The following is a 12,406-nucleotide window of genomic DNA, read 5'->3' as shown; positions in this document are numbered from 1 at the left end:
CTAATTGTTTTTCTATTCAACTCAAGCCTATTTCTTCTCTAAGATATTCATTCGCACACAAGAACATGATGAATGTGATGATTATGTGATGCTCATCACCATTCTCACTTATGAACACGTGCCTGACAAACACTTCCGTTCTACAGGAAAACAAGCTAGAATGAATATCTCTTAGACACCTAATACAGACGACCGAGTCCGAGATATTAGAATCTTCGTGGTATAAGCTAGAACCCATGGACGGCCATTCTTGAGATCCGGAAAGTCTAAACCTTGTCTGTGATATTCCGAGTAGGATCTGGGAAGGGATGGCTGTGACGAGCTTCAAACTCGCGAGTGCTGGGCAAAAGGATTACTGAATCCTATTCTAGCATGATCGAGAACCGATAGATGATTAGCCGTGCGGTGACAGTGCATTTGGACCATTTTCACTGAGAGGACGGGATGTAGCCATTGACAACGGTGATGCCCAATATACAGCTTGCCATGGAAAGGAGTATAAATGATTGGATGAAAGCAGTAGGAAAGCAGAGGTTCAGAAGGAATAAAAGCATCTCCATACGCTTATCTGAAATTCTCACCAATGAATTATATAAGTATTTCTATCCTATTTTATATTTTAATTATATTTTAATTATCAAATCTCCATAACCAATTGAATTTGCCTGACTGAGATTTACAAGGTGACCATAGCTTGCTTCAAACCGACAATCTCCGTGGGATCGACCCTTACTCACGTAAGGTTTATTACTTGGACGACCCAGTGCACTTGCTGGTTAGTTGTGTGAAGTTGTGATAAAGAACTAAGATTATGAACGTGCGTATTAAGTTTTTGGCGCCATTACCAAGGAATGAACAGTCACGATTTCGTGCACCAAGCTTCTCTCTCTAAAACTAACTAAAACTACTCCTAAAGCTTAAACTATGACTAATGATCCAAAGTATGTTAATTCCCCTTCAATCCTTGGCTTAAATAGCATCAGAAATGAGTTGGATTGGGCCCAGAAGGCTTCTAAAATCGCTGGCCACGTATTTGACTAAGTGAACCATGTGCCACCATCAGCGCGTACGTGTCATTTGGACCTTTGTAGCTCAAGTTATGGCCGATTAAGTGCAAAGAGGTCGGCTTGATAGCTTTTGCAATTCCTTCATTTCTTCATGAGTTCTCCATTTTTACATGCTTTTCCTTCATCCCCTTGATCCAATCTTTGCCGCCTAAACTTGAAATCACTTAACAAACATATCAAGGCATCTAATGGAATCAAGGTGAATTAAATTTAGCTATTTTAAGTCCTCAAAGCATGTTTTCACTCTTAAGCACAATTAAAAGAGAAGTTATAAAACAATGCTATTTCATTGGATAAATGTGAGAAAAGGTAAATCCTCTAAATTCAACACAAGATAAACCATAAAAATGGGGTTTATCAGAGACAAGGAGGTCCTTGTTATGGTTTCAAATGTCATAACGTATATGATATCAATATTTTGACAAATTCAAATTCGGCACTTACATTTGATGCAGAAAATTTAGATCACTAACCATTCAACCATGCAAAGAGGAACATAAAAGAATGTACATTGAGCTGAGATGGCACCCAAAAACCAAAAACTAATGGCCTTCTAATTTTAAATAAAAAAGACAACTATATAGTCACAGAATTTTCCCTCAATGAAAACCTCCATTGTGTCCTGTCACTTACATCAATAAAGGTGATCAGGTTTTTTGAACCTTTCAAGGAAAATCCATTCGAATAAATAAATAAATAAATAAATAAAGGTGAAATATGACAACAATTTTCATAATACTCACGGTTCAAGCATCCAATAGCTTCGTCTCTAAAATTTTTCATTTTTTTCACCATGGGCATAATACCAATAAAACACGTCAACACTTCCCACCTAAATTTGATTGAAAAATTCCACAACCCCTGCATCATATAATTATTTGACGATATAAAGACTTGATTATACATAAACTCCAAACTCAAGAAACTTTAAAGCATACCTTCAATTTTTCATGAGCTTCTTTCACGGTTTTTCCATGTTTTTTCTTTCTCCAATTATGCCCATCCTTTTTGAAGTATCTCAAAACCGTTTGATCAAATAGAAATAGTGAAAAATAGGGGAAAACCTTTATTAATATAGAAGAATAACTGAACATGTTCCAGTCTTCCAGAAGAGTTCAGCAATCTGACACTACTGTTAATACAAGAAAATAATAGTTTATTTGAAATCCTAATTCTGTACGCATAGGAAGAGCAAGAAATGAATGAGCTCTCCACTAGTAAAAGGCAATGATCTTAATTTACAAAATAAATAAGGGGAAAACGGGAAACACTAAAGAATACTCTGCTGTAGTTTTTATATGCACAGAAAGTATTTGAGAAAAATATATTTCAAGAACCAGTGACAAATTCATGGGCAATAAACAAGCAAGATGATGCAAAATATTAAGTTATACATGAAAGTAAGAAATCTCTCAGGAAATGAGAATTTCAATCTCTTCTGTTTTGTGCCTTGCACACTCTAATGGCTTTACTAAACCATCTATACATGGATATCGAAAACTACAAAACAAATCCAAAAAATAAACAAGTTAAACATACCTCTCGAAAAAGATGAACCTTCTGTTTTGGTCTATCTCCTTTGATAACTAGTAAACAAGATGACACAAGCTCCTCCAAGTTTGCCGATTACAGAAGCTTTATATCTCTACTCACCTTCCAATTACAATTTCACACAAAACCCAAAATGACATATAAATACATACTATATAGCATGCCATGAAACTTAAAAAAAAAGGAAGAAAAATGTTTCATTGAAAGCTATTCATATCATTAAAAGGAAAACTTTCAATTTTTGTACCTTCAAAAGATGCAAGAAATATGAAGAACGTCGGTGCTGGTTCCTGTTCTTATAGACCAATCTTTGTAGAATGCCACACTCACATTGGAGTTGTGCAAGCATAGGCGATATTCTTGCCTCAATTGTTTCAAATTCAGTACCCATCAAGTACCTTCAATTTAAAACATGATTTACTGATAAAGCAAGTTAACAATCTATTGAACAACGGAAAAATAAAAAATGTTAGTATGGGAAGCAATCTTGCATTGAACAGAAAATGATGGCGAACAGTCCTCAGATACAAGATTTGCTACGACAACTTGACAAGGGATAATCCAGGCTTGAAAGCAAGAGACTTGACTTTTAGTCTATGAGCACAACTGCAGTACAAGTGTTTATTTCGAAAAGTTCTTATTAACAAGCTAGAAATTTTAATTTCCCAAAAGGAACCAAAAATGACTTATAAATGCTATAAGCTCTGACTTTTCTTTTCTTTTTTTTGACTAAATTAAAATAAATAGAAATCTCTAGTCTACTAATTCTGGTCCTTTAATTTACCATGAAATTCATTTGCTACCTTCTTTTTAAGTTCCTTGGACATATTCAGCCCACCACTAGCGTATTGTCTTTTGTCTTCCTTAAACCTGGCGTCACACATCCCATTCAGCTCCAACATGAATATTTGCCCTTTAATTATTTACAATTTGACCTAATCACACAAAGAACACGTACCACAGGGAGAGCATCGATGAAGTTGCTATAAATTGTGTCAAGGGGACAGGTATTATAATCCGCAGGGGTGCAAATTGCAGCCAGATTTATCGTCTGAAAAACACACAAACACAATTGTTCAATTTCAATTTCACAATGTAAGCACAAATCCAAGAACAATAACATCAATAATTATAGAATGCAGTTAAAATAGCAGAAAACATTCAATAAAAAGCAAGAGCTAATCACTAATCAATTCAATAAAAAGTTAACAGTAGAAAATATTCCATTAATCATCCAATTTTCTTGATTGATTTCTAAATGGAGCATTTAAAAAAAATGAAGATGGAGCACAACTGAGCACTAACCTTCGAGCAGCACGGTGAGCAGAACCACGACAGAGAAGCGGGCAGAACCGCGACAGAAAGAGGCGAGCAGAACCGTGACAGAGAGAGGTGAGCAGCACGACGACCAGAACGGCAAGAAGGACAGCAAGAGGAATGGCGAGCTGGCTAACACAACGACGAACTTGGTTGCGATCTTGAGCACGAAGGGTGGCGGCAGTGAGATAGATGGCGGCGTGATGGAGGTGAGGGTTTTCTGGGTGCGATAAGGGCAGTGATGAAGATGACGATAGAGATGGATGAACGACGAAGGCTGGGTTCGAGATGATGAAGCTGAACGCTAAGGATGGATGAACGACGCCAAGGCTGGGAATGCTGAAGATGGATGAATGACGCCAAGGCTGGGTTCAAGAAGAGTTTTCGAGAAGATGAAGCTGACGGCGCCTTAGCTTTTAGGGTTTGAAAGTGAATTTTTAGGGTTTCATTATTTTTAGTAGTGTGTTGTTGTTATCATTTTTAGTTAAAAGTGAATTTGATAACAAAGTTATGTTACTGTGTGTTGTTGTTATCATTTTTAGGGTAAAATTTGATAACTTAGAAAAAAAAGGTTAAGTGTGGGAAAAATAGGTGGGAAACTAAATTTTAGGGGAGGAAGCTCTATCGGCACATTTTTTTACGGTGCCAAAATAAACACGGTATAGCCACGCTTTTCAAGCGTGCCGGTTTCTCTCTTTGGCCACACTTTTTAAGCGCGACAAAAAAAAGGGTGGCCAAATTTTGAATCAGTGGCCACCCTCGTAAAAGCGTGCCGATTTCCTTCTATCGCCATGCTTTTCAAGCGTGGCAGTAAAAAAGCGTGGCCAAATTTCAAATAAGTGGGCATCCTCGTAAAAGCGTGGGCGTAGACCACTTTTTGGCACGCTTTAAAAGTGTGGCAAGAAAAAAGTGTGCCGATAGGCCTTTTTCTTGTAGTGAATGATTAGTCAGTATGGATTCCATCAACTATGATAATGAGTTTGACCTCTACGATTATAATGAATGAAATAAACAATACCTTGGCCAAGGGGTTTAAATGAATTAAGAAATGAGTTTCTTAGGTCATTCATAATTCATTATAATAATGGTAACAAGTTAGAGTTTGACAATCAAATCGTATTCTAAAAGTTAGCCAAGAGCTAAAAAGATGGAAGGAATTATATTTTTGTTCTTCTTGGATTTTTAATGAAAAATATTATTACTTCATACTATTGAGTTGTCAAGGAGTGTTGTTAGATGCCAACCTTAATTAATAAATTTAGTATGACTAATTTACTACCCTCTTAGTATTGAACCTATGGGGTTACATACTAACGAGTGTTCTAATCCTTGGTAAATAATTACTTAATTATTATTTTGATTTGATAAAATAAATAATTATATTAATTCAAATGGAATGTTATTATATTCTTTGCTAGCACCAAGAATATAATAATAGTATGATAATTGAGAATATTTGATGAGATTTGAGATGAATATAATAATATGATAATTGAGAATATTAAATAATTAATTATTTATTCTATGATGAATTTTAAATATGAATAAGATCCTAACTGATTATGTTTCAAATTAAGTTGTAATTTGATTCATAAGATTTGATCATAAAATCAGTTACCAATCTTATATTATATATAAATGTATGTAGTAAAAGAAAATAGCACAACTTTTTTTCTACCTCCACATACATAAATATTTCAATTCTTAGTGAAGAATTGCTAGTGCAAGGAGTTTCAAGAAGTCTGTTAAGTCCATTGGTCAAAGAGTTAACAATAAGAATAACTCTTGGTGTGGATACACATACTACTTTCGTACTACCAAAGGAGAAAGTTTTTATTCACTAGGGTACTCAAACATTGACATCTAACCCGTCTTATTTCAATAAAATTGTAAATACAAAATAGATTAATATGATTATTTTATTACTTTCGTTGTGTGTTATGAACACTTGTAATTTTACAGTGTTAATGTTAATAATATAAATTAGTATATATAGTACATTAGTAATTGTATGCATCATGAAGTGAGTTCTGAAGAAAGGTTTGAATTTTCTTGTACTATTTTTTTAGTGTAGAATCCAATTTTGTGATCCTCTAATTTTCAATCTTGTACCCCAATTTCAATAAAAAGTCACATTTTTATGATTGAGTTTCCACAAACACAACATGTTAATGGACTATTTCTTTGATGTCCAATTTAACATAGTTTCAGAAAAAAATCTACAATTTATATATATATTTCTCTTAAATGAGCTTTAAAGTGTTGGAATTGAATTATGATCATAATTATGATTTACTTTATTTATTTAGGTGTGTGGTTTCGGTAAGAAGAATGCTAACAACATTTGGTTCACAATAGGTGTTTACCTTCCAATCACTGAACCAAAAAGAGATAATTGATTTATTTCAATACATTCAACCATGTAATAATTATTTTGCACATTTTCTGAATTCTAATTATAGATGTAATGGATAATTACACTATATTTTGATTTATGTTATTTGGACTAAAAACATATTTACTTTATCATGTAAATTTTATGATTTAGATTTTTAAATTTTTTTTAGACTTATTTTGTGATTATTATAATTTTGCGATGTGATTAGGCTTTTAAAAAATAAATCTCAAAAAACAGAGTAAGCTATGGTCACACTAAAACCGTGACCATAGATAAGGCTATGGTCATGACTTTTCAAAAGAGTGACTATAACGTGAGCTATGGTCACGATTTTAAAATAGGGTCACGCTAAAATTGTGACCATAGATCAGCCTATGATCATGGTTTTACAAAAGAGTGGCCATAGAGTAAATTATGGTCACGATTTTTAAATAGAATGGTCATAGATAAGCTATAGTCACACTAAAACCGTGGCGATAGATTAGGTTATGGTCATGGTTATACAAAAGGTTGACCATAGAGTAAGTTATGGTCACATTTTAAAATAGGGGTGACCATAGAGTAGGCTATGGTAACGGTTTTAAAATAGAGTGACTATGACGGTTTTAAAATAGAGTGACGATAAATAAGCTATGGTTACGCTAAAACCGTGACTTTAGATTAGGTTATGGTCACGATTATATAAAAAGGTGACCATAGAGTAGTCTATGGTTACGATTTTAAATAGGGTGACCATAGATAAGTTATGATCACGCTAAAGTTGTGACCATAGATTAGGTTGTGGTCATGGTTATACAAAAGGGTGACCATAGAGTAAGCTATGGTCATGGTTTAAAATAGGAGAGACCATAAAGTAAGCTATGGTTATGGTTTTAAAATAAGGTAATCATAGATAAGTTGTGGTCACGCTAAAACTGTGAACATATAGGGTGACTATAAATGGTCATGCTAAAACCGTGACGTTAGATTAGACTATGGTGACCATAGAGCAACCTATGGTCACGATTTTTACGTGTGACCATAGAGTAACCTATGGTCGTGGTAAAAAAATGTGGCCTAAAGTGTCAGAATTTAAACACTGCAACTGTGACCATAGATAAAAAAAATCATGACAATAGATCTATAATCATACCAGAATAGGCCATGATATAAAATAGGTAAAAAAGCGTGACTTTTTTTGTAGTGGGTACTAAACTAAGAGCAATTAATAGAAATAACTAAGAATTAAAAGTGAATTCAAGTTTTAGAAGATCTTGGTATGAGTTGAGTGTCAAGGATCACTATCCTTGTTACTAACCGCGACATGATAATTACAAAGAGCAAATCTAATTCGTCAACCTCTACAAATTGATAAAAATCAATTAGGGTTAATTAATCTTAATCTACAAGTCCTAACTAACTTATTGATTGAAATTAGTAAAAAAATAGCATTAGTAAAAACAAGATTAATTAATATCTTTACATTATCAATCAACTTGGACATTAGTAAGTAGTAACTCAAGATCACCCAAATTTTTTTTCAACCCAAATCAAGAATGTAAAATCTGCTCTATAAGTAAGTGAGACATTTTATCAAACACTTAGAAAGCATAAACACAAAACTTCTTAAATTACAAAAAATAGTAAAACTATAACTACCCACACTACAAAAAATTCTGGTTAAAATGGCAGTTTTTTTTAGGTATTTACGGCGGTCTGAACTGCCATTTTTACCAGGAATGGTGGTTTTAGAAAACGACGTAATTCTGGGTGCCATTCTGGTTATTACGGCGGTTTTCAGAAAACCGCCACAATTTCTTGGGTTAAAACGACGGTTTTTTGATAGGTTAAAATGGCGGTCCAAACCGCCATTATTTCCAAATAAAACGGTGTTTTTTAGTTGGTTAAAATGGCAGTTCAAACTGCCATTATTTCCAAAGTAAAAATGACATTTTTGGTTGGTTAAAACGGCATTTATGAACCGCCATTTTTACTTTGGGAGAATGGCATTTTTGGTTGGTTAAAATGACGTTTGAAACCGCCGTTTTTACCGGGTTAAAACGGCATTTTTGGTTGGTTAAAACGACATTTTGAACCGTCGTTTTTACCCTGACAATGGCATTTTTATTAGTTAAAATGACATTTGAAACCACCGTTTTTACCAAGTTAAAATAGCGTTTCATGTTGTTTAAAATAGCTGTTACAAGTCGCCGATTTTACCGGATAAAAGTGGTATTTTTTTATAGTTTAGAAAGGTAGTTTTAATCGTTGTTTTTACCCTGTTAAACAAATAATTTTTTTTTCATTGGCAGAATATAGGTAAAAACTATACACGGTTAATAAGTGCAAATATGGTTAATATGATTTAAAAAGAGGCAAGCCTGAATAATCAGGCGATGAATGAATTTTTGCATGCAGTTTGGAGGTTACTTTGCAGGTTTGTTTCTTTATTCATCCACCTTGAAAGTAGGAAAATACCAAGTTAGAAGCTTCTGGAATACAATTGAAATGCAGATTCAACTTACATTGATAATACCATTAACTAAACACAGCAAAACAAGCGTCTTCTTCTGGTTTCTTGAGGTATGCTATGCAGCTTGATTCCGGTTTGGCGTGAAGGGTTTGCTTTTGCCAATCTCTTTGCTGCAAAAAGAAAAGGAAAGAAACACACACATTTGATCACTCATTCAGGTTTATTTGATGGTAGAGTTAGAGATTAACACCGCATACCTATTTTGTAGAAGAGCTCGTTCACATTCTGTGTAGTTTTTGCTGAAGTTTCAAGAAAAGATAATCCATTTTCTTTCACATATTCTTCACCCACCTGCATATTCATGAAACAAACATCACCGTTTCACCACCCAAAACCTAATTCTTTCATTAAATTTGCACTGTAATGTAAGCATATATATCAAAAAGAAATACCTCATTGCAACCTTTCTCTCCGCTCCCAAATTAGCCTTGTTAGCCACGAAAAACATTATCAAACTCAGATTTGCTGATCACATGGTTTATCAAATAAATTGAGTTAAAATCCTAGTTACTCACTACTCATTTATGAGATATAGACAAACTTACCATGTCGTTGCACTTGTTGAACCCACTTCTTTGCTCACGCAAAAGATTCCTGGTTACACAATGCATCACTTACAAATCAATCATCACGTTTGTTTTATTTTTCGTGCACTACTCCTCATGTATGGACCTTACTTTTTTTCCCCCCTAAAAACAATGTGGATGTTTTTGCTTCGTCTAATTTCCATGAACCTCAGCTTTTAAATGTGAAGACTAGTTTTCTACAAAAATGTTTTATTTTATTCTAACATATAAAAACACTTAGAAATTATATAGATATGAAACAACTGTGAAGTTTACTTATACAGATATGAATTCAAGAGGTTCATATAAGGATCATTTGGGTAAGAAACAATGAAATGATATAAGCGAATATTGAAACAAGTGATTAGTGATGAGATGATTAATAGAGTTAGTAGTTAGTACCATGCTTGTAATGTCATAGACAACAATGGCAGCATCAGCACCACGATAGTACATAGGGGCCAAACTATGGTAACGTTCCTGCCCTGTTGTGTCCCATATATCAAAATTTTCTTGAACCTCAGCTTTTAAATGTGGAGACTAGTTTTCCACAAAAATGTTCTATTTTTATTCTAACATATAAAAACACTTAGAAATTATATAGATATGAAACAACTGTGAAGTTTACTTATACAGATATGAATTCAAGAGGTTCATATAAGGATCATTTGGGTAAGAAACAATGAAATGATATAAGCGAATATTGAAACAAGTGATTAGTGATGAGATGATTAATAGAGTTAGTAGTTAGTACCATGCTTGTAATATCATAGACAACAATGGCAGCAGCAGCACTACGATAGTACATAGGGGACAAACTATCGTAACATTCCTGCCCTGCTATGTCCCATATATCAAATTTGACAGTGGCTTCATTCAAAGACAAAACCTGAGTGAAGAACGCTGCCCCAATTGTTGATTCCTGCACCCTTCCACATAGAATAAGCACTACTAGAAAACTAGTTATTACAAACGGATATTTCCAACGGATTTTATCCCACGAAAATATAGACAGAATTTCAGAGGGATTTTTTGTCAGAAAATAAAAAAAATGAATTAGCATAAATTATAGACGGAAAAGAGAATCCGTCGATAATTCTATCGGAAAAATTAATTTTTTTTCGTGGGAAATGGTTACAGACGGAAAATCCGTCTGTAATTAAATGAACAAAAAAACTGCGTTTATTAAATTATTACAGACGGAAAATCCATCTGTAATTTCAAATTTTCCGTCGGGAATATTGAATTAACCCTAACTCAGATTCTATCCTCACGATCTATTCACACTCCACACAAATTGCCGCTAAAGAGCTTCTTCCTCTCTCCGTCCAACGCTCTCTCCATCACAGGAGCTTCTTTCACCGCCGCCACTCTCTCCATCGCTCCATCCACGATCTCATCACTGACCTCAGCAACGGCCATTCGCTGGTCATCCTCATCCACTGGTTTAGCATGGCTTTCAATTTTTGAATTCTTCTCATTTGAAATCATAACGGAGACTTGCATCCACGAGCTTCTTCTTCCCCCGCTGCCGCCGCTGCTTGCATCTCCTCATCGCACGAATTTTAGTCACATCCAATTCGAATTAATTCAATAATGGCCGCCGTGGCTTCACCTTCCTCCAGAAACCAGACGCCATCCTCCTCGCGCTCCTTTTCCTACCCCTTCGCTTCATACACCTTCGCTAATTTCGCTCCCAGAGCCTCGCCCTCGTCCCCACGTGCTTCTCCTCCTCTTTGGCCACCATCGGCGTTTTTCTGGACAATGACAAGAACATCCGTCCGTCTGCCGAATGGCCATTCCATTCTATGACACAACAACATTCCCTTCCAATTCTCATTTCACTTTCCCTTCTTCTTTCATCTCTCTATTTCTATTTCCATTTTATTATTATTTTATTCTATGACTTTCTTAGAATGCCTCACCATTTGATTTTCACATTCATTTAAATGTTCATTATTTTTTTTAAATCCCTTCTTGAAAATACTTATTGAAGGAGGGGAATTTTTGTTTTGTTTCATTGGGATTTGGAAACTTAAAGAGAATGTGGAACTGGTATTTGAGATTTGTGTGGTGATTCCCAAGAGAGAGTCGGTTCTTAAAGGAGATGAAGACTTTGATTGTGGTAATGTCTTTGCGAGGGAGCTTAAGAATGCAGGCTTGGTTGTTGACAGAGTTATTGGCAACTCAGATGAGTTCTTCAAGGTTACAACAATTTCTTCCTCAAATTTCTTAATTCTTCATATATATACTGTGGCAGAATATCATTATTTTATTTTCTTTTTTTGTCCTCTATTATGGGAATATGATTGATTGATTGATTTCTCTTGAAATATTTCTATAATTATAATGTGAGATAGAGACAAGATAGGAAAGAATTATGTCTTTTTGCATTGTATTTGCAGTTACCAAACAAGCAATTTTGTGATTCTTATTTTTGTTTTAAGTTGTGTCTAAGTTAAACTTCTTGTTGAGTATTTGAAACTTAGTTGTTTGTTAAGGTGGCTGCACCTTTGGAGACATTGGGGAGGGCTGCAGCTGAACTAAGAATCATGAAAAGAACTCACATTGGTAAGATAAATTTGCAACCTAGCATGATGAAATGATGCGGTGCTTCATTGTTTATGATAATGCATCTCATGTTCAATTGCAGGTATGGATTTGCAATTTGATATGGTGGAGGTTGATGCTTTTGTCAAACAGCCAGATGGTTCACTCTTTAGTTGGTATGAACGTTTTCAGTGCTATTGCCACTTAATGCACGGAATTGTGAGTTCTTGACATAGCCATTTATCAAATTTTTGGTTATGGTCCTAATCAGGAATGTGCTTCAGAATTAGCTATTAACTAATACCAAATTTTCGTTTGTTTATTTAGTTGTACTTATTAGCAAATGCGCTCTTGTGATGAATAATGAACAATGTTTTAATCCTTGTCGTAACTTGAATATGCAGGTAAACAACAGCAAATCAAGCAAAATCCTTAAATTCAATAG

General features: G+C 34.5%; 1 pseudogene; it reads right to left on the bottom strand.

Annotated features, from left to right (window-relative positions):
* Positions 8,833–10,902, bottom strand: LOC110266886 (annotated as a pseudogene).

Source organism: Arachis ipaensis, chromosome B09, assembly GCF_000816755.2.
Source record: "Arachis ipaensis cultivar K30076 chromosome B09, Araip1.1, whole genome shotgun sequence".
NCBI classification, from domain to species: Eukaryota; Viridiplantae; Streptophyta; class Magnoliopsida; order Fabales; family Fabaceae; genus Arachis; species Arachis ipaensis.
The sequence above is the reverse complement of the archived record's forward strand: the minus strand, read 5'-3'. Positions and strand labels throughout refer to the sequence as shown.